Genomic DNA, 20,795 nt, shown 5'->3' with positions numbered 1-20,795 from the left:
TGATGTTATGTGGATTTCATCTCAAAAGGAAAAAAGAAAATAAGGATGGAAATGAGAGACCTGACAGGATGAGAGAGGGGTGCCCACTTCATTCCAATGTTGTGAGGGATGAATGCTAAGAGAACCTTAACCCATCTTGTGTATTAATACAGAGACCCAGAGGATGCAGGAATTAATTCAGCCTCAGTGGTCAGGGAAGCTTTCACTAAGGTTTCCATTTGAGCTGAGCCATAGCAAAGCTCCCTGATGGCTCAGCGGGTAAAGAATCTGCTTACAATGCGAGACACGGGTTCTATCCCTGGGTCGGGAAGATCCTCTGGAGAAGGAAAGGGCAACCCACTTCCATATTCTTGCCTGAGGAATGCCATGGACAGAGGAGCCTGGTAGGCTACAGTCCAAAGGGTTGCATAGAGTTGGACACAATTGAGCAACTAAGCACAGCACAACAAAGATTATAAATCAGGAGGCTCTATACGGGACGGGGCATAATGTAAATGAGTTGTCAGCAGAAAGATGATAGGATGAGGTACAGACTCTGTCAAGTGTTCATGTCCCATTCTGTCCTCACTATCCAACAGTCTCCACCCCATCTTGCCACCAGGGTTGTCTGAGTGCCAAAAAGACATTTGCCTGAGAGTCACCAAGTCACAGTAAGGCCCTGTTTTTCATAAGATATGTTGGGAGTGTAATGAAGTTAAGGAACTCTGAGACAGACTGGAACCAAGCTGGACAGTCTGCAAACATGCATTTTCCTAGATTTTAGAGTGCGGTGTCACTGACTACACTCCTCAAAACCAGGGTTTGAGCTGTGTAGAGGGCTGTGCCTGTGACTTGGGGAGTTGGAGCCAGTCTGCAGCTCCTCTTGCAGGAACATCTTCATTGCCTGTTGTAACCTCTCCTTTTTCACTTCTAATCTTGTTGATTTGATTCTTCTCGGTTTTTTTTTCTTGATGAGTCTGGCCAAAGGTTTGTCAATTTTGTTTATCTTCTCAAAGAACCAGATTTTAGTTTTATGAATCTTTACTATTGTTTCTTTCATTTCTTTTTCATTTATTTCTGCTTGGCTCTTTACGATTTCTTTCCTTCTACTAATTTTGGGGGGTTTTTTGTTCTTCTTTTTTCAGTTGTTTTAGGTGTAAAGTTAGGTTGTTTATTTGATGTTTTCTTGTTTCTTGAGGTAGGATTGTATTGCTATAAAATTCCCTCTTAGAACTGCTTTTGCTGAATCCCATAGTTTTTGAGTTGTCATGTTTTCATTGTCATTTGTTTCTAGAAATTTTTTTTATTTCCCTTTTGATTTCTTTAGTAATTCTATTATTTAGAAGTGTATTGTTTAATCTCCATGTGTTTGTGTTTCCTACAGTTTTTTTTTTCTTGTAATTGATGTCTAGTCTCATAGTGTTGTGGTCGGAGAAGATGCCTGATATGATTTCAATTTTATTAAATTTACTGAGGTTTGATTTGTGACCCAGGATATGATCTATCCTGGAGAATGTTCCATGTGCACTTGAGAAGAAAGTGTATTCTTTGGATTACACCTTGCATTTGGATGGAATGCTTTTGTATGGAATGCATTTGGATGGGATGTCCTGAAGCTATCAATGAGATCCATCTCATCTAATGTATCATTTAAGACTTGTGTTTCCTTATTAATTTTCTGTTTTGATGATCTATCCATTGGTGTGAGTGGGCTGTTAAAGTCTTCTACTATTATTGTGCTACTGTCAGTTTCTCCTTTTATGTCTGTTAGTGTTTGTCTTATATATTGAGGTGCTCCTAAGTTGGATGCATAGATATTTACAATTGTTATGTCTTTCTCTTGGATTGATCCCTGATCATTATGTAGTGTCCTTCCTTATCTCTTATAAACTTCTTCATTTTAAAGTCTATTTTGTCTGATATGAGGATTGCTACTCCAGCTTTCTTTTGCTTCCCATTTGCATGGAGTATATTTTTCAATCCTCTCACTTTCAGTCTATATGTGTCTTTAGATCTGAAGTGGGTTTATTATAGACAGCATATATATAGGTCTTGTTTTTGGATCCATTCAGCCAGTCTGTGTCTTTTGGGTTGGAGCGTTTAATCCTTTTACATTTAAAGTAATTATTGATATGGATGTTCCTATTGCCATTTTCTTAATTGTTTGGGGTTGATTTTGTAGATCTTTTTCCTTCTCTTGTATTTCTTGACTATGTAAGTCTCTCTAACATTTGTTGTAAAGTTGGTTTGGTGGTACTGAATTCTCAACTTTTGCTTGCCTGAAAAGCTTTTTATTTCTCCATCAATTTTGAATGAGATGCTTGCTGGGTACAGTAATCTCAGCTGTAGATTTTTCCCTTTCAGTACTTTAAATATATCCTGCTGTTCCCTTCTGATCTGCAGAGTTTCTGCTGAAAGATCAGCTATTAAACGTAAGAGGTTTCCCTTATATGTTACTTGTTGCTTTTCCTTTGCTGCCTTTAATATTCTTTCTTTGTGTTTAGTCTTTGTTAGCTTGATTAGTATGTGTCTTGCCATGTTTCTCCTTGGGTTTATCCTGTATGGGACTCTTTGTGCCTCTCAGACTTGATTGGCTATTTCCTTTTCCGTGTTGGGGAAATTTTCAATTATAATCTCTTCAAAAATTTTCTCATACCTATTCTTTTCTTCTTCTTCTGGGACCCCCAGGAACATCTTCAGAGACATTGTTTGCCCCTCAGATCTGGGTCTGAAGCCCAAACAAGGATTATAGGGCCTGTTTTAGGACCTCAGCTGTGTCCTACAAGATGAAATGTGTTAAGAGTAAGTTTAAGTACTATTAACCCAATTGTGATGGATTTAAAGTTTGTCTTCCTCACAGTGAAACTGTGGACATCACATGGGCTCCTCAGGGCATGAGTCCTGACAAAGTTGGCTCACTTGTGAGATGATCCCAGGAAGTACCAGTAAGAAAGTAAGGAAGTGAGATAGGGAAGGGACAAAGCAAAAAGGATGGAGTGTTAAAGGAGGTGAGTGAGTGGACCTACACCAAAGGGGATGCCAAGAAGTAATACGGAACAGAAGAGCTACCAGCCAAAGGTAGAAGAAGTTGGAGCATTTCCCTGCAGACCCTCCAGCATTGGTCACTGAAGGTTGCTTCCGTGGTTACGAGCTCTTCGCCACCTCTGGCTTTTCCTCAGTGACTGTAGAAAAGGCACTTACCTGTAGCCAGAAACAAGACATACAAACAAGAAACTGCTCAGGCAGAATCTGGGTGTGAGGACCCCAGGAATATGGGCAGGGCTCTGGCAGCTCTGCTGGGATGCCTGGAGCTGAACTGAAATTATTTTGTGCTTCGTAAAGCATTGGGCACATTATAACACTGTTTCTGAGTTCACATCATCTGTCTCCATTCACTATCCTTTTTTTCCTGCCACTGCAACCAACAATCATAATAATAGTCCACCACAGGCAGAGAACGTTTCTCCCAGTAATACATCACAGGCACTGTATTCAGCTCTATCCATTAATCAGTTAATTGTTTATTCAACTATTCAAACAAATTCATCAAACATTTTCCACAGCCAGGAGCTGTGACAGGTTCTGTGAACAATGTCATGTGCAAAACAAGTCCTGCCTCTGTCCTTACAGGAGGGTAGACAAGTGGGGGGATAAGCATGAGCTGAACAATGTTATCAATAAATGTCTGTATACTAGGGTAAGGGTTCTGATGGATGAAGTGCACTTTCTGGGGATCCCATCCATTAGCCTGGGGATTTAGAGGAAAGTGCAAAGGAAAAAGGACATGTAGGCTGAGGCTTAGAGGAGGAGCAGGAGAAAAGGAGGTGAGAGGTGAGCTCAGAACACAAATATCAACAAAAGCACATGCAAAGACTCTGAAGGAAGAACATGCGAAATTGGAGAAACTGGGAGCAGACCAGTGAGGCTGGAAAATGATGAATGAGGTGGGGATGTGGTGAGTGCTAGACTTGAAAACCGTGAAGGACACATGAAGGGTAAATGCAGTAGAAGCCACTGCCAAGTTCAAGCTAGAGCCAAGGGGTAGAGAAGGAGGAAGTGTTTTGTTGCATTTTAGAAGGTTGCTCTAGTTCCAGAGTTCTGAAGGGTTGGAGTAGATCAGCCACAATTTGGGAGATTGATGAAGAGATGACCCCAACAACTTAGCAGCAAGGTAAAAGGAGCCTGTGAGGTGTGGCAGGAGAAGAAATAGGGAGATGTGAGTAAAATGGGGCGATCTCAAAAAAGGAAAATGCACAGGACTCAATGAGTTCATAGGTGTCGGGAGAGAGAGGAGGGGTTGTCCAGAAACACTCTGAGATGCTGGCTTGTGCCATTTGCACAGATGGGTGTGCTTAACTCTTCAGTGCTTACTCAGCTTCTGGAGACAGATACCAACATTATCATTCATTTACTGAATGAGGAAATGGAGGCTCAGAGAGGTTAAGAAGTGTGCCAAGGCCACAGAGCTAATAAGTTTCCAAGTAGGGACATAACTGAAGAGCCAGTAGTTACTAAAATCCGTGCTCTGTCATACTCTGTGTGGCACCTGCTCTGTCCTGTCCACCTCCGTCACCTTGCATACAGTGCTTTTGTGTATCCCTTATGCGGCCTCTCTAATTAAATCAACCAGCAACGTGCAGGTGTTGCCCTCTTGGAAGTCAGCTCTGTGCTGGGTTTTGTTGTTGCTTAGTTGCCAAGCTGTATCCAACTCTTTGCAACCCCATGGACTGCAGCACACCAGCCCTCCCTGTCCCACACTATCTCCCAGAGTTTGCCCAAGTTCATGTTCTTTGAGTCAGTAATGCAATCCAACCATCTTGGAAGCCAGCTCTGTGCTGGGTGTTATCCAATAAACCAATCAATAGAACTAATTTGTGCTGCTGCTGCTGCTGCTAAGTTGCTTCAGTCGTGTCTGCCTCTGTGCAACTTCATAGACAGCAGCCCGCCGGGCTCCGCCATCCCTGGGATTCTCCAGGCAAGAACACTGGAGTGGGTTGCCATTTCCTTCTCCAATACATGAAAGTAAAAGTGAAGTCGCTCAATCTGTCCAACTCTTCGCGACCCCATGGACTGCAGCCTACCAGGCTCCTCCATCCATGGGATTTTCCAGGCAAGAGTACTGGAGTGGGGTGCCATTGCCTTCTCCAATTTGTGCTAATCAGACAAAATGTATCCCCTTGACCAAAGGCTTTCTGACTAGCACCTTTGTGCAAAGTTACAAGAACAGTATTCAGGATTTTGACATCCTGGCTGAGTAGCTTGTGACCCCACCCTTGGGCAGCAGCACTGGCTTTGCTAGAAAGAGGTTCAAGGTCTGGTCAGAGCTCCCAAGCAGACCGCCTTGATCCTAAGATCAGGGTCCAGAAGAAACAACGTGTGGTGTCTGTCGTGTCTGCTCTCTTCAAATCTCAACAGTTCTCCTACTTAGAAGCAGACTCTAGAAATGCACGTGGGCTCGCCTGGGTTTTCTAGAAGCTGTCAGCTGGTTTGAAGACAAAAATCAGGAATATTGAATGGACTCTGAATACCAGAAGGAAAGTTTAAAACAACATCGAACTATGAAAAAGTAATAGTCATGCTCATGAACCGATTCATTCACGTATTGCAATCACAAAGATTTTTTTTTCCATTTTCAGGAATCATCTAAAGCAGACAACATCTGAATAGATTCATAGTGTTTTTCAGGTCTACTTTATCCTTCTACTTTTCTGTCTATTCATTCTATTAATTTTTGAGAGTTTAATATTGAAGCTCCAACTAAAAATCTTAATTTATCTACTTATAATAATTGTAATATATAATGGAATTAGATGTAATTTTGTTCTGTTATTTTCCAAGTCACCTGGAAATGTGTTATCATATTGTCATAATTTTAAAAATTTAAAAAAAGAAAGAGAAAATAACAAAGTGAGCAGCATAAGAAATCTCAAGGAGGATTATTGTGCAAGTTAACATAGGAGGCTCAGATGACCTGACCTCGTTCTTCAGTTAACTCAGGACCACAAACAGTGGGCGAAGTTTGGCTTCTTGATGTTTCAAATATTCTCTGTCTCCTCCTGGGGACACTCATCCAACTGGAGTGGGACCTCAAAACTGGGGTAAGTATTAAGCCCTCTTAAGTGGCCACAGGTAGCTGAGAGCCATGAGTGCAAAGGAGAGGTGTGTGTCGCTAATACCATTTTACATCACTGATTCTCAGCCTATAGGAGATGTCACAGCAGATGGCAGCCATCAGCACCCCATGTAATCATCGTCGCCTCCATCCCAGGACACACTGTCAGAACTCGGAAGGCAGGTGCTGTCAGATGCACACTTCATTTGGCTGCTTGTTTTCTAGTGTATAGGTTTCCTGCTTGCTTTTGACTTCTTTGCCTTCTGTGATTGGTTAACTGTCAAAGGATAAAGAAAAACACTCCTAATAAAGCCCTTTTCATGTATTTTATCTTCTGAATAGATGGGAAATGATGTTTATGAAGACACCCACCAGTGGACCCCTATAGAGAAGTCATTTTGTGTCAAAAACCTACACTGATTGAGAACAGTGCAAAAACATTTAAATTTCTTCCCCCCTGAAGCTTGGAAATTATGTTTTTCAAGATCCTTCAGGGGCTTTGATAAATAGCATCTAAATCTGAACAATCTTGTGTTTATTATGGGTTCTGATTTTTAGAAATGTAAGTTGTTATTCTAGGGCCTTGCTAAGCTCTTCTCCATTCCCCTGGAAAGAAGAACAAGGAGGAATGAATGCATATTTCAGCAAGGAGCCTATCTGTGTTCAATAGGAAAAACTTAGAAACACAAAAATGCAAGTTGGGTCGTCCTGATACATGTTCCAAATGAGTTACACAAATACTTACTGCCATTTTAGAAGTGTAAACAGGGCCTCATTTGCCATTGGAATGATCTACTAAAGGAATTATGTTCACATTGGACAGGATTCTTTGTATTTATTGTATATATGGCATCATGGGCAAATGTGACTAAAACACAGTTTACTGCTGTGGATTCAAAGAGGAACACTTGAAATTCTTATTTAATGTTAATAGTTAACCTTCTTGGCACTTGTGAAAGATGGCCTATGGATATTCATCTTGAGAACTTTCTTATTTTAGGAGATACTTAAAACCCAGGATATCCTTTGTTCCATAGATCAACACTTCTCAAGCTTTCCTGTGCCCACAGATCTTTTGGGGATCTTGTTAAAATGTGGGTGCTGAATCTGCGGGTCTGGGGTGTCTCCCAAGAGGCTGCATTTCTAACCAGCTTCTGAGTGATGCTGTAACTGGGATCAGTCCTGAGTGGGAAGCTGTAGACAGATCATGTAGATTCTGTCTGTCAGGCACTGCCAGCCTATTCTAGGAAAACTTGACAAGTTGTACACACTCAAATTCTCCTTTAGATTGTGAAATTCACTCTATTTTTCTCTTTAAAAGAAAAGTGAATTGGAAATAATTCAGAAATATATGTATAAGAGAAAGGAGCGAAGACTACATAATTCATATGTAACCACTCTTAACTTCATAGTCTTTCTCAGTGGGTCTCAACCTCTCCTAACATCACAGTTGCAGAGAACTTTTCATACACCACAGACCCTGGAACTCACCTATCTGTGGAACCCTGGACTAAACCTACAGTAATAAATGAACCCGAGAATGGAATAACTGGGATATAGCTAATGTTCTATGTGCAGAAGAGAGAGGGTTAGAGAAGAGGGAGTCTTTGAAAGAGAATCTTAAGAGACTAGACTTGGGAGTGATGCTGGGCATAGAGGGTTCTGGAAGTAGGCATTATAAACACAAAAACCTCCTAATTTCTAAGGTAAGCTCTGTTCCTGCAGGGAACCTTCCAAGTGTGTGGTGTGTTGTCTGCAGAGATACTGGCCCCGCAGTGGTCTCAGGTGGGGTTCTTTCTGGTGGGAACAATATCACTGAGATCCAACATCACTGATACAATTCCTAATGCAGGGCAGGCCACGCACAGCCATGATTCCCTAAGAAAAGAATCCAGGAAGCCAACAGGACAGGGTTATACATATGTTCCCTTGTTTCCCTAGTTTGAGACAATGGCTGACAGCATTTCCAAGGGTGAATATGAAAACAGCGGAAAGTGTTACACCACATCTGTGTGAATGGTTATTGTGTAGATGGAGGATTCCTGTTTTGTTTTGAATGAAAAGAACAGGAACCCAGAGGATCAGATAAAGGAACATATGATATTACTGTATAAATCGGTCTCAGTTTCACAGAGGGCTCTTGCCTTTGACTCCTGCAGAAAATATATACAGACTTTTGGCCAGTAAGATATAAAAATTATAACATTGGCCCAAGTAATAAAAAGTTACCATAAAATTTGAAAATATTTTGATGATTTTATTGTATTAATTAAAGGAGAAAAATTGTATAGTTACCTTCATAGTTTCAAAAAGATTTTTATAAAATACTCATAGAAATTAATAAAACAAAGCAAACACAAATAGCTAGAAATGGAAGAGAAGTTACTTTACCTAAAAACATGCCACCACAAATTATTCTTATTTTTGAATAGAGTATTAGAAACATTCCGTTTATTCTGGAATGAAACACAGATAAACACTCTAGTCATTTCTCTCTATAGAATCAACGGCCAGTGCTCTAAGTATATGAAATGACATTGAAAACGAAGAAACAAAATGGTCAGTATTTCTGATTATATGATTATCTACTGTGAAAAAAAACCCTATATACATATATATATGTGCTAGTATATATATACTAAATAATACTTGTTAATACTACAAATTCAACAAGATTTCTGGGTACATGATCAATAATCAGAAACAAATTATAAATATAATAATAATAATAAATCCATCATCAAAGCAACATGAATTCTAAGAGGCAAGAAATATTTATCTATCAAAATAAGTATAAAACCATTATGGAGAAAAATGTAAGGCTTTAGTGAAATACATATTAAGTGAGCTAAATGAGAGGAAAATATACCATATCATAGGAAGGACATTGAAATTGCAGTTACATCTAGGCATGTATAACTTAGAAATAGTCTCAGACATAAATACTGAAATATGTTCTAGAATAGTATTGCAGAACTAATTATAAAGGAACAATAAAAATCAAGTAGCTTAACTGTTAATCAATAGAAGAAATGGATGCAAGCACATATATGTTATAGTATTTAAATAGCATACAGCATTTAAAATTAATGAGCTAGGTCTATATATATCAATATGTGTGAGTCTAAGACAATGTTGAGTCAAAAAAAGGAAGTTGTGGAAAAATATATCATGTGTATATAATGTAATGTTATAAACCAAGAAATAAGACTTAACGCTTTCCAATAGATACATATGCACCCAGTAGAAGCAGAAAATTATGGCTGAGAATAGTGCCCACTGAATTCAGATTGTGAAGGCTCACCTCTGGCTGAGAGGAAAATTTAATGGGTGAGGGCTTCACCTGTATCTGTGGTATTTTATGTCTTAAAAAAAGAAGAGAATCTGAAGTTAATTTGTTGATATTCATTAAATCTGAGTGATGTGTTCACAACAGTATGTTTCTCAACTGATCTCATCCCTGTTTGTTTCATTGCAGAAGCTCCATCTTTGCACAGATCAGAATCACCTTCATGGCAGAAGCTGTATACTAAACTTAGGCTTCTCCCAAAGCAAAAGAAACCTCCTAGAAACCGTTAGTTGTTTTCTCACTGGAATCCTAGTATGGCTTTGCATGAGACCTCTCAAGGTTTCTTCTCATTGACAAGACTTTAATCCAAAATAAATAATCAGCAACTTTAATGGTGCTGACTAGAACATGGTGAACTCCATCACATGATGGCTTAGCTGCTGGGAATCTTTGCAATTTGCACTAAGTGATCTCCTTGACAAAGAGGTCAGCCTTGGATTAATCCACTTTTTAAGAAATCCTGAATAGCTTTTTCCCCCCCATTCTAGCTCTCTTCTCCATGATTTAAGAATTAATGATAAAGCTTTCATCAATCTTCAGAACAGAAAAATCAAAATGGGTCCTCTATGCAGACAAGTCTACCTGAAACACAGGTGATTACGAATGCAATGCCCATCATGGTTTATCTACTAAATGCTTGTGTTGATCACATGATCTCATACCATGAGCTGTTTGTAAAAAGGACAGCTGGCCATAGGTCACAACCTGCCCTCCAGTGAGTGCTGCAGGGGAACAGATCACCAAGAATTGGGGCTTAATGGGGAGGGGTGAGCTTTGTATGCAAATAACCAAGGCTGACCAAGTAGGTGGGCATAGGGGCCAGCAATATAGAAAGTGCCTGGCCAGGGGCAACCAAGAGCAGGGATCATCTGATGGAGCTGTAGGTATGGAGTTTGAGGGTGCTCAGTGTTAAAAAAAAAAAAAAAAGCCAAGAGCCTAGCTACTGTCTCCATGAGGCGTAACAAGATAGAGAAGTAACGAAGAGCAGAGACCAACAGTTCAATCTATCACACTGAGCCCAAGGTACCCAGTCCTCAACACACACACACACACGTATCCATTTTACCAACACACAGTAACTTCTTCAGACTGAGACATTATTTCTGATAAGACTCTTGCTAACATGCAAATCCCTTACCTGAGAGTGAAAGAATGAAAACCTCAATAGTTATAAAGAAACAGAAAGTCATATTTTGTTGCTCCCTGTCTGCACGACATAAAACTTGATGAGGGAGCTCTTGGTATCCCCAGGTTTTATAAAAGGAAAACCATGTTCAGTCATGTAATTAAATATTGCTATCAAGAACAGGGCCATCTCTGAACAAATACCGTTATGTTAACACATGTATATGGAATCTAGAACAATGGTGCAGATGAACTTATTTTCAGGACAGGAATAGTGACAGAGATGCAGAGAACAGACTCGTGGACATAGGGGGAGACAGGAGGTGGAGATGAATTGGGAGAGTAACATTGACATATCTATGCTACCATGTGTAAAACAGCTAGTTAGTAGGAAGCTGCTATATACCACAGGGGCTCTGTGATGACCTATTAGAGGCGGGATGGGGTGGGGAGAAGGTGAGAGGCTTAAGGGGGAAGGGACATATGTATACATATAGCTGACTCACTCTTACACAGCGGAAACTAACACAACATTGTAAAGCAACTATACTCCAATAAAATCAATCAATCAGTCCATAAAGGACAAGATCGGTCTCTGAAATTAGCACAGAGCAGGGCAGTTTTGATTGGGGCGGGGGGTGGGGGTGGGGAGGCACAGACCCACCCCAGGAGCATGTGGGAGGAATCTGCAGCCTGACAGGTATACCAAAGTGCAACACAAGTCCACCCACAATGTGACCTCCTGCTGTTGCTACTCTCAAGCTTGCTAACCTCACGGCTTTCCTAGGTGTGGACCTTCTCAGACACTGTCTGTTGCTCTTGCTGTTGTGATGATCTGTACTTTCCCCAACATTTCAGAACCCAGAGTTCCTCTCCCCATCAGGCTTTGGGTACACCACGGGCAGCTTCCTGGGCCTCGTGGTCTAAATTTACAGCAGCAGCAGACAGCATCTGACAACAGCAATTTGAAGAACTATTGGTTGGTTCCTGGCTCTAAGATTAGCATCAAAGGCTAAATCAATAATGGAATGTCCCGCATCACAGAGGCACAGGCAGCAATTAGGACTACATTACTGGGATGACGCACCACTCCTCTCTCTGTACCTGAGATCAAACTCAGCTCATTTGCCATTCTTATTTTAATTCTGTCAATTAGAGAAATAAATTGCCAATAAAAGATCATCTTTTAAAAAGGTTTATTGTAACCTTTTATAAAGTACTTGGGCAAAAGTATAGAGAAGAGCTTCCTAAGTGACTGCTAATTTGTCAGGGTCGGGAGATAGACGCTGTGAAAAATACTGCTTCAAACAACAGCTGAACACTGTCAACCAAAGGGGAAAAAAAAGAAAAAGAGGAATGCATTTTCTAGAGCTTTCAGAAACAAAGCATTTTAGCTTAGAATGGAAATATATGGGACACTTGAATATTGGGTTTAGAACATAGTATTAATATGAGCTAGCAGGAAAATATCAGTCCTATTTTCAAGCATCCATTCTGTTGACAATTATTTATTGAGCGCTGACGGTGTACTAAGTTCTAGAAAGACAGTGATAAACTACATGGTCATGGTTCTTGCATTTATAGAACTTGCAGCCATGTTGCGGAGATAGTCATTAGACAGATGGACACACAGATATGAACAAAATGATGGTATTCAGAGATGGCAGTGGTGGTAGGGCAACCATGGTGGCATCCAGCAGGATGACACAAATTAGAGTGAAAAGATTAGAAGAGGGACCCTTAAGGGGAGACTTGGATAAGGGATTATGTTTAGTCACTCAGTCATGTCTGACTCACTGTGACCCCATGGACTGTAGCCCACCAGGCTCCTCTGTTCATGGGGATTCTCCAGGCAAGAACATTGGAGTGGGTTGCCATGCCCCGCTCCAGGGATCTTCCCAACCCAGGGATCGAACCCAGGTCTTCCACATTGCAGGTAGATTCTTTATCATCTGAGCCACTAGGGAAGTCCAAGAACATTGGAATGGGTGGCCTATCTCTTCTCCAGGGGATTTTCCTGACCCAGGAATAGAACCAGTGTCTCCTGCTTTGCAGGCAGATTCTTTACCAAATGAGCTACCAGGGAAGCCGGATAATGGATTAGAGCTACCCAAGTGGAAGAGCCCATTCCAGGCAGAAAGAACATCCAGTGAAAAGATCAGGAGGCAAGAAAAGCATGGAGGGATCTGAAGGACCCTTGCTTGGAGGGTGGATGCAAGGAGAAAATAGAAAAATGTAAAAACTGTGATTTGAGACAGAATCTTAAGGCTCCAGAAGGAACCTCACTCACCACCCATCCTGACATCCTGATTATACAGAAGACAAAAATCCAAGTTCCCAAGACAGGACTGAATTATCCAAGATGTCAGAGCTAGGGTGAAAACTCTAATATTGAGTACTCGGGGTTTTTCTAGACATTAGATCCAAAGTGCTCTTTTTAAGCTTATTCCTGCCTAACTTTCACTGTGACTGTCACCGTGATGTTGTAAAAGACTGAAGTGTCTAAGATTTAAGTTGAAAGGCCTAGAGAGGAGATGGGACCAAGGGCACATCTTCCTACTCTATGCCTCATCCCCCCCACCCCCATTGCACTGTGAGTATATATGTGGGTGTAAGGTTATGACTGATGACTGTTCACAACTAGAGTATAAGCTCCATAAAGGCAAGGAAAAGGTTTGTGGTCTTGATTTCTACAGCTATGGCAGTGCACCTTGCAGAAGGTAGACAACCCAGGCTTCCCTGGTGGCTCAATGGTAAAGAATCCACTTGCCAATGCAGGAAACTCAAGTTCGATTCTTGGGTTGGAAAAGGGAATGGCAACCCACTCCAGTATGCTTGTCTGGAGAATTTCATGGACAGAGGAACCTGGTGGGCTATAGTCCATGGGGTCACGAAGAGTCAGACTGGACTGAGCAACTCACACATGCAGTTAGAACAAAGCAGTTTCTTTTAATCCCAGGCTTTGTGAAGAAACAACATGCATTATTTAAGGAGCAACAACAAAAATAAACCCTTGTAAATATTGCACATTCATTTGCAAGCAGAAGATTAATACAATAATAACATCTTGGATATGAAAAACAGTCAGTGAAATGCAAACCTTGCTGAGAGAAATTGCCTTCCTTCTTGGAGAAAAGTCACAGGAGACTGGAGAGAAAATTATTTTTCTCAGCTCTGGTCCTTTAGGGCATCTGAGCTTGCGGAAAAGGATTATGCATCATGGAAAGTGTTAATGTACCTTATTATTCCATTTCTCTCTGATGAATTCTTTGGAATCAATAAAGGTACTTAACAGTTAAGAATTACATTAGGCCACATTGCAATACCAGGAATCTCTTAGATTAATATAACACCTATCTTCAGCAAGTTCTTTTGAAGCAATCACAGAGGATGAATAGGTTTTCCTACTGTGAGAACCCAGTGAATCATGCCAATTTAGGGTGTTTTTCTCCTTGTGGACTTGTTGAGCTGTGGGTAGCATGGAGCTTATGCAAGTACTGCAAGTCTCCTGTATGTTTAACTTTCTGTTGGTATGTTTTTGAAATATGTAGTTCATTAAGCATGTGTCCAAAAAGTGGCTGAAAGATGGGAGAAATACTACGACTGCTCTGGGACAAAGAATTTGATTTATGTAGCTGGGAAGAGAAGATGGAGACGTTGCTGTTGTTCAGTCTCTAAGTCGTTTCCAAATGTGTGACCCCATGCCAGGCTTCTTTGTCCTCTGCTATCTCCCGGATTTGTTCAAATTCATGTCCACTGAATCAGTGATACTATCCAACCCTCTCATCCTCTGCCACCCCCTCCTTCTTTTGCCTTCAATCTTTCCCAGCATCAGGGTCTTTTCCAGTGAGTCAGTTTTTCACATCAGGTGGCCAAAGTATTGGAGTTCAGCTTCAGTATCAGTCCTTCTAAGGAAGATTTGGGGTTGATTTATTTTAGGATTGACTGGTTTAATCTCCTTGCAGTCCAAGGGACTCTCAACAGTCTTCTCCAGCACTACAATTTGAACACATCAATTCTTCAGTGCTCAGCCTTCTTTATGGTCCATCTCTTACACCCATGCATGACTATTGGAAAAACTATAGCTTTGACTACATGGACTTTTGTCAGCAAACTGAGGTCTCTGTTTTTAATATGCTAAGTTTGTCATAACTTTTCTTCCAAGGAATAAGCATCTTTTAGTTTCATGGAAGAGGGAGACAGGGAAGGTCAAATAGCTCTGCAAGACAAAAATGAAAAAAATGCCACAAGGCAGTCCTTTGAACAATCAGTTTGTGAAGGATAAAGCTGGAGGTATTGAGTTTGGGAGGGCATTACCCCTGGGGTCTGTTGTGTTCTTGAGAAGAAGGAATTGACCCTTGGAGGAGAAAAATATGAGTGGCAGACATGAACACTGAGATTATTCTGAGAGGCATTCAAGGATGGCATACTATTTGTGTTGATTATGCATTTCTTGCAAAACTTCTAGCTATTTCAAATTCACTCCCAAGGGCAATGATCACTGATGAAATATAAAACTTGCATGAGGATCATCAGGAAAAGGAAAGGAAATTGAAAGGAAACATTTTACCAAAGCTGGGGAACCAGCTTGAGCTTGAAAGGCTTCTGCTATGCCATGTTTTTCTACCTTGACTATTTTGTAAACCTTACTGCCCTAGAGGATCCTGTAACTAGACTATTCTGTGGCTTTGCGAATTAAACCATCCTTTGATTGCTCAATTATTCTGGGATCATTTGATAAAACAACTGATCCAACATGAAACAGCATAGAACAGGTCTTCCTTGATCCCTACTGATAAATATGCAGATACCGAAAGCTAAAGAGCTTCCTCCTTGTAAAACTTAACCACCTATCACAACTTGAACCCATTCACAGATTTGCATGCATTTGGCAAAACTTACAATAAAACCAACTTCTCTGTGTGTTGCTGAGTGTTGTGTGAGATATCACAGCCCTGAGTCCAGCTGATTCCTTGGAACTGTGAACGTTTTCTACACAGGAACATGCAGGGGAAAAGAGAGGCAGTTATCTGAAATGATACCGCCAAGAAAGCTGCCAAGGGGTGTTGGAGAAACAGAAGCTTTGGTTAAGTCCACTGTATACTTACTCTTTTTTTTTTTGCATCTTCTTTGTTTGTATGTGTATAGGGTGTCCTTAGAATGTTCTTATTTAGAGAAACAGTACCTGTGTTTCCTTGTAGAAGAGATTTTTGCTTTGTTTTTTTTTTTCCTCAAGTGCAATGAAAACACAATGACTATTCTGATGACATTCGTGGTTTCTGGGGCAGGATTCTTTGAATCAGTTTTATCCCAGTGCATTCCAACTTTGATCTTCTCTGATTTTTCACCTCTGTGCTACATAGGCATCACTTTCCTAAAGCTAATAGAAAGATTATAGTCTGATCTATCAGGAAACATCTATGTCTTGATAAACACCTCCTCCTCCACCTCCAAACTAATTAATTTCAGTTCTAATCACTTTTTTCTTTGTGTGAAACAAAACATCTAAATTTGTTCCTCCCAATCTTTGTCTACCTTCAGACTCCTAAAAATATCTCAAAATATGCATAAACATAAGGTTCTGAGAAGCAAGCCTTCTCTCTTAACCCTTAGCATTTTTCAACTTGAAAACTTGTCAGTGAAATTGGATGCACAACATTCTCTCATTAGCCAAAGAAATATCAGCATTTCCCGTATTTGGGAATGTTGTTTCTTCAAGGTAGATTTTCTTACTTTGGTTTCAGACCACATTAATTGCACTATTTATCTCTCTTCCCTTGAAGGTTCTTTTTCATCTGTTCTTACTGTCTCCTGAATACATTTCTGACTAGCAGGAGGCTCTAAATGATAAATAAGGTAAGAGTCTTAACTTTACCAAACTTTAAGGCACTGATGTCTAAATTTTGTGTTTTCTGATAGCAGGAGGCTTTTTAGTAGGGAAGGAGGTTGTAAGCATCAAACTGGGTGGGAGGAGGTGATTGTCTCCTGATCAAAGGCTTACACAACAATCTGTGAGTTTTAGAGAAGTTGATCCATGGCCCCCTAAGGGCTTAGATGGTGTGTTGTCAAAAGAAAGTAGCAAAAAGCCCCATGGCTACTTCTTAGATCTGCCTAGAAACCCTGAACAAGGTTTCAATCAATCCTTCTACTTGTTAAATAAAACACTTGGCCAGAATACAAACCATGCTCCGGAGAATAGTGTGCCACATGGAAAGACCTCTCGACAGAAAGTCAGGAACCCTGGGTTCTAATCCCTGACTGACTCCTAACCTAGACATTTGACCTTTGGCTTGGCTTGTCACCTCTCTGTGGCTGCTTCCACTGGTGTTACAAAAGGGTGAATGAAAAAAACATGATCTCTAAGTCCTTTTGTAGCTTTAATACACAGTGAGGCCATAATTCTAAGGGACTAAACAGTAAAATGAAAGGACTGAATTTTGAGTCTGAGTTTCTCTCCCTTTGCATTGTGCAAATCTGGACACCTTCAGCATATAGACAGGGAGGATCACATCCTACAGTGTGATTAGTTAGCCTATTTCTGGAGTGAAGGGAAAGTGCGGGGAGCTGGAGGATGTGAAGATGTGAAACTCCTCCTGTGTAATCAGGGGTACAGAGGGCTGGGCAGGCATGAACACCGCAGAGATAACCACCACCCCGGCCTTTGGCTAAGCTTCTGAATTAATGTGTTTAAACCCTTGTGACTGTTAAGTGTTAAAAATACCAGAAGCATCTTTTGTTCAAATATGTGGTCTTTGTCCCTGCCTCTGGGTATGCCTGCACGTGCATGCTCAGTCATGTTTGACTCTTTGCAACCCCATGGATTGTAGCCCAACAGGCTCCTCTGTCCATGGGATTTTTCCAGGCAAGAATATGAGAGTGCAGAGCTCCTAAATCCCTTAGGATTTCCTGAGTGGTAGGATTGTCTTTTGTTCTAATGAGTCAATACTTGGAGGGCTCTTGGATGAAGAGTAGTCACTAGAAAAACCAAGCCATGAGTAGAAGCCTGGAACTTTCAGCCACCTCCCATCCTCCAGGAAGAGGAGAGGGGCTGGACACTGAGTTAATGATGCATCATGCCTACATGATGAAGCCTCCATAAAAATCTCAAAGGTACAGGTTCGAGGAGCTTCCAGGTTGGTGAACACACCCACATGCCCGGAGAATGGGGATACCCAACCTCATGGAGACAGAACCTCCTGCTCCCAGGACCTTTCTAGACCCTGCTCTATGTACCTCTTCATCTGGCTGTTCATCTGTATCCTTTATTGAATCCGTTGTTACATAGTAAACTGGTAAACATGTTTCCCTGAGTTCTGTGAGCTGTTGTAGCAAATGATTGAATCCAAAGGAGACATGAGAGTCTCAGTTGGAGCCACATCGGACAGAAGCCTTGGGTCACCTGGGGACTTACTGTTGTGATTGGCGTCTGAAGTGGGGAAAGTCTAGGGAACCAGCCCTTACATGTGCAGTTTGTAATAACTCTAGTCTCAGAATAGAACTCAGTTGTAGGGCATCTAGTTGGTATCATGGAGAATTGCTTGCGGGGGGAGAACCTACACAGCTGATAATTAGTAATCAGTGTCAAAGGTGAAGCTTGCTGTGTGGGCAGTACAAGAATGCTTTTTCCTTTATGGGACACTTCTGCAGAAATCTTCACTTTACCTCTTAACCATGTCCTGAAGGTCCCAGTATTTCTAAATCAATCTAAGTGTATACTTCTGTATTTTCCCAGAAAAAAAAAATGTGATGGATTATGTCAAATCCTGCCATGGTCAACTCTGCAGCATGGGAGCAAACCCAAATGGGAAAGTCTTTCATTTTTAGGATTCTCAGGCCATCTTCAATCTCCCTCCGGGTTCCCGTGGGTCCTTTCTAACTGGTCTGCATCTCTTCTGTCTTCCGCCAAAGTGTTGTCTCTCTGAGAAATGGAAGAATGTGGGGCGGCTGACCACTGCTGGTGAGGTGTCTGACTTTGTCTTCTGCTATTTTTATTTCCCTGTTTCTAAGGCATCAAAGTGAACTGGTGGACTGTCAACCTCTGGCTGGTGAACACTTTGTCAGGTTCACAAGACACTTGTTTAGTGTCTTGCCTTGAATACTTCCTCCCCATTCCCGAGGCTGGATTTACTTGTGATTTGGCCCAGCTGAGCCATAGGTGTGCAATATCTTCTGAAACAGGTAACACCCTTGAGATACATGCCTTATCTGTTAGATGGGTGGAAATATTCCTGTAGTGGAATTGCTGGAGTATCCATCAGGGTCATTTGATCCACTGGCCCTGGGCCATCTACTTACTAGTATCATTTATGATCAAGAAGGGTCCATAATTTTTGTAGTATAAACTCTTTCACTATGACTAAGGATGGGGAAAAAATGGAGAGAGGGAGTTAGTAAGGAAAATGGTCGTATGGAACAAGATTGAGCTCTCCAGGAGGTCACATTCTTTGTGTTAGAAAATGAAATTACCTTCCATACATCTTTATAGACATAACAAACACCATTTGCCTCTTTAGAAGTGTATTCCTATTTTAGTTAATCCTGAGACATGCCAGTGCTCTCTAACTATCTAATTAGTGTCATGTCAGTCTCAGAATGTTCTACAACCTTCCTTCATGAGTGAGGTAGTGTTGAGATAGTTAGAGAAGGATTTCTTTGCCTTCCCATTATTGTATAGTTAGGTCTTACCTGAAATTTTACCTGTGTCTCTTTGGTTCAAAACAGCCTTGGTATATGCCTGTTGCCCTGTAATAAGTATTAATAGCATCCCCTTTTCCTATCAACATGTCCTGGGCTAGACATTAAGTGATATAGACATTCTGGCTTTGCTTATCATGCCAGGAACCATACTGGTGCCAAGAAGTCCTGATTACTCAGACTCAGATGGTGACTTTAAAGTATTTTTCAGTCCATATATATAAAGGGCTCATGAGGTCACCAAATAAAACAGTCTCCTTGTGATAAATGCCCATCAATTGGGTACAAAAGCAAATCAGAAATAGGATTCATTTTCTCCATTTTCAGATGATCTCCTGCTTAGTATGGGGTGCAGGCTTTTATGTGATGGAGTGAAGTCACATGGAGGATAGTTATAAAAGATATTGCACTATGGCCTTGAGACGTCACATCAGTTATTCCAGTGATGTCTGTGAACAGTGGCTAGTTGAGAAAGTAGGAACATTGGAACCTTGGTTATGACCATGTCAACATCCCAAAATGCAGAGCTAGGTGAGACTGGCCTTTCCCAGGTTGAATTCTTCTTTCTGCTTCAGTCCTCTTTCTCTTCCTTTTATTCTTCATGCCCAGAGGTTATATGAAGGGAGCAGGAAGCCTAGCTCATTCCATTTTGACTAATGGCTAAATCAGGACAGTGTCTATGGAGTTGAGATAATGATATGAGTGTTGAGTTGTTGGGGCTGCTCTACGGTTGATAGAGTCTGTTTGGTTCTTTGCTTCCACATTTGGTATTCTGCCATCAGATAATATCAAACTCAGTTGATTATCACAGGGTGGTTCAATTGATTGTTTTATATACTAGTTCTGTTTAATCAATCACAGTCCTTATATTCATCACTGACATTTGGCAGCATGGAAATAAGGCACTGCTTGCACTGCTCATAGGTAGTGAATGCTTGAGCTCTAGAAAAGCAATCATCCACACAAACTCAGTTTATTTTAAAAATTTTCCCACATTATGTCTTTTTCAGAAAAAAACATGAAGTACTCTTCCTTGTATGCCTGTGGTTTAAAAATGTAATTTTCAAAATGGGACAGTTCTTTGCCTAGTGATGTATAAACTAGGGTTCCTTGTAGTTAGTTTATGGGGTACATTTGAAGATGCTGGAATTGACAGTACAATAAATAAATGCCTGTGGCTGGAAAACACCCAGGCCACTTGTGCAGCATCTCTCAAACTAATAGTGTGTGAAATCATACTGGAATATTTGTGAGCTTTGTCTTGCCATCATTTTGTAGCAACATATATATGTGTGTGTGTGTGTGTGTGTGTGTGTGTATACGTATATGTATATATATATATATAGACTCTCCTTCTATATTCTGCACAAATTCAGACCATGAGCTTATAGTATGGGCCACAAATATTGATTGATTGAGTGAGTGAAAGTCATTCAGTGGTGTCCAACTCTTGGCAACTCAATGGACTATAGAGTCCATGGAATTCTCCAGGCCAGAATACTGGAATGGGTGGCCTTTTCCTTCTCCAGGGATCTT

The 20,795-nt window shown here is 40.8% G+C and overlaps 1 protein-coding gene across 2 annotated transcripts in view; it reads left to right on the top strand.

Annotated features, from left to right (window-relative positions):
• The window catches only part of LOC145533452 (uncharacterized), a 220,635-nt gene extending 200,159 nt beyond the window's left edge, over window positions 1–20,476 (top strand). Inside the window, exon 5 of one of the 2 annotated variants that reach the window (XR_014074073.1) lies at window positions 18,573–20,476. The gene's annotated coding sequence lies outside the window, so the exon portion shown is untranslated. The remainder of the gene's footprint in view (window positions 1–18,572) is intronic. The other variant, XR_014074077.1, reaches the window with a different exon arrangement.
• Window positions 20,477–20,795: the final 319 nt, after the last annotated feature.

Source organism: Giraffa tippelskirchi, chromosome 13 (genome assembly GCF_054371585.1).
Source record: "Giraffa tippelskirchi isolate mGirTip1 chromosome 13, T2T-mGirTip1v1.2.pri, whole genome shotgun sequence".
NCBI classification, from domain to species: domain Eukaryota; kingdom Metazoa; phylum Chordata; class Mammalia; order Artiodactyla; family Giraffidae; genus Giraffa; species Giraffa tippelskirchi.
The sequence above is the reverse complement of the archived record's forward strand: the minus strand, read 5'-3'. Positions and strand labels throughout refer to the sequence as shown.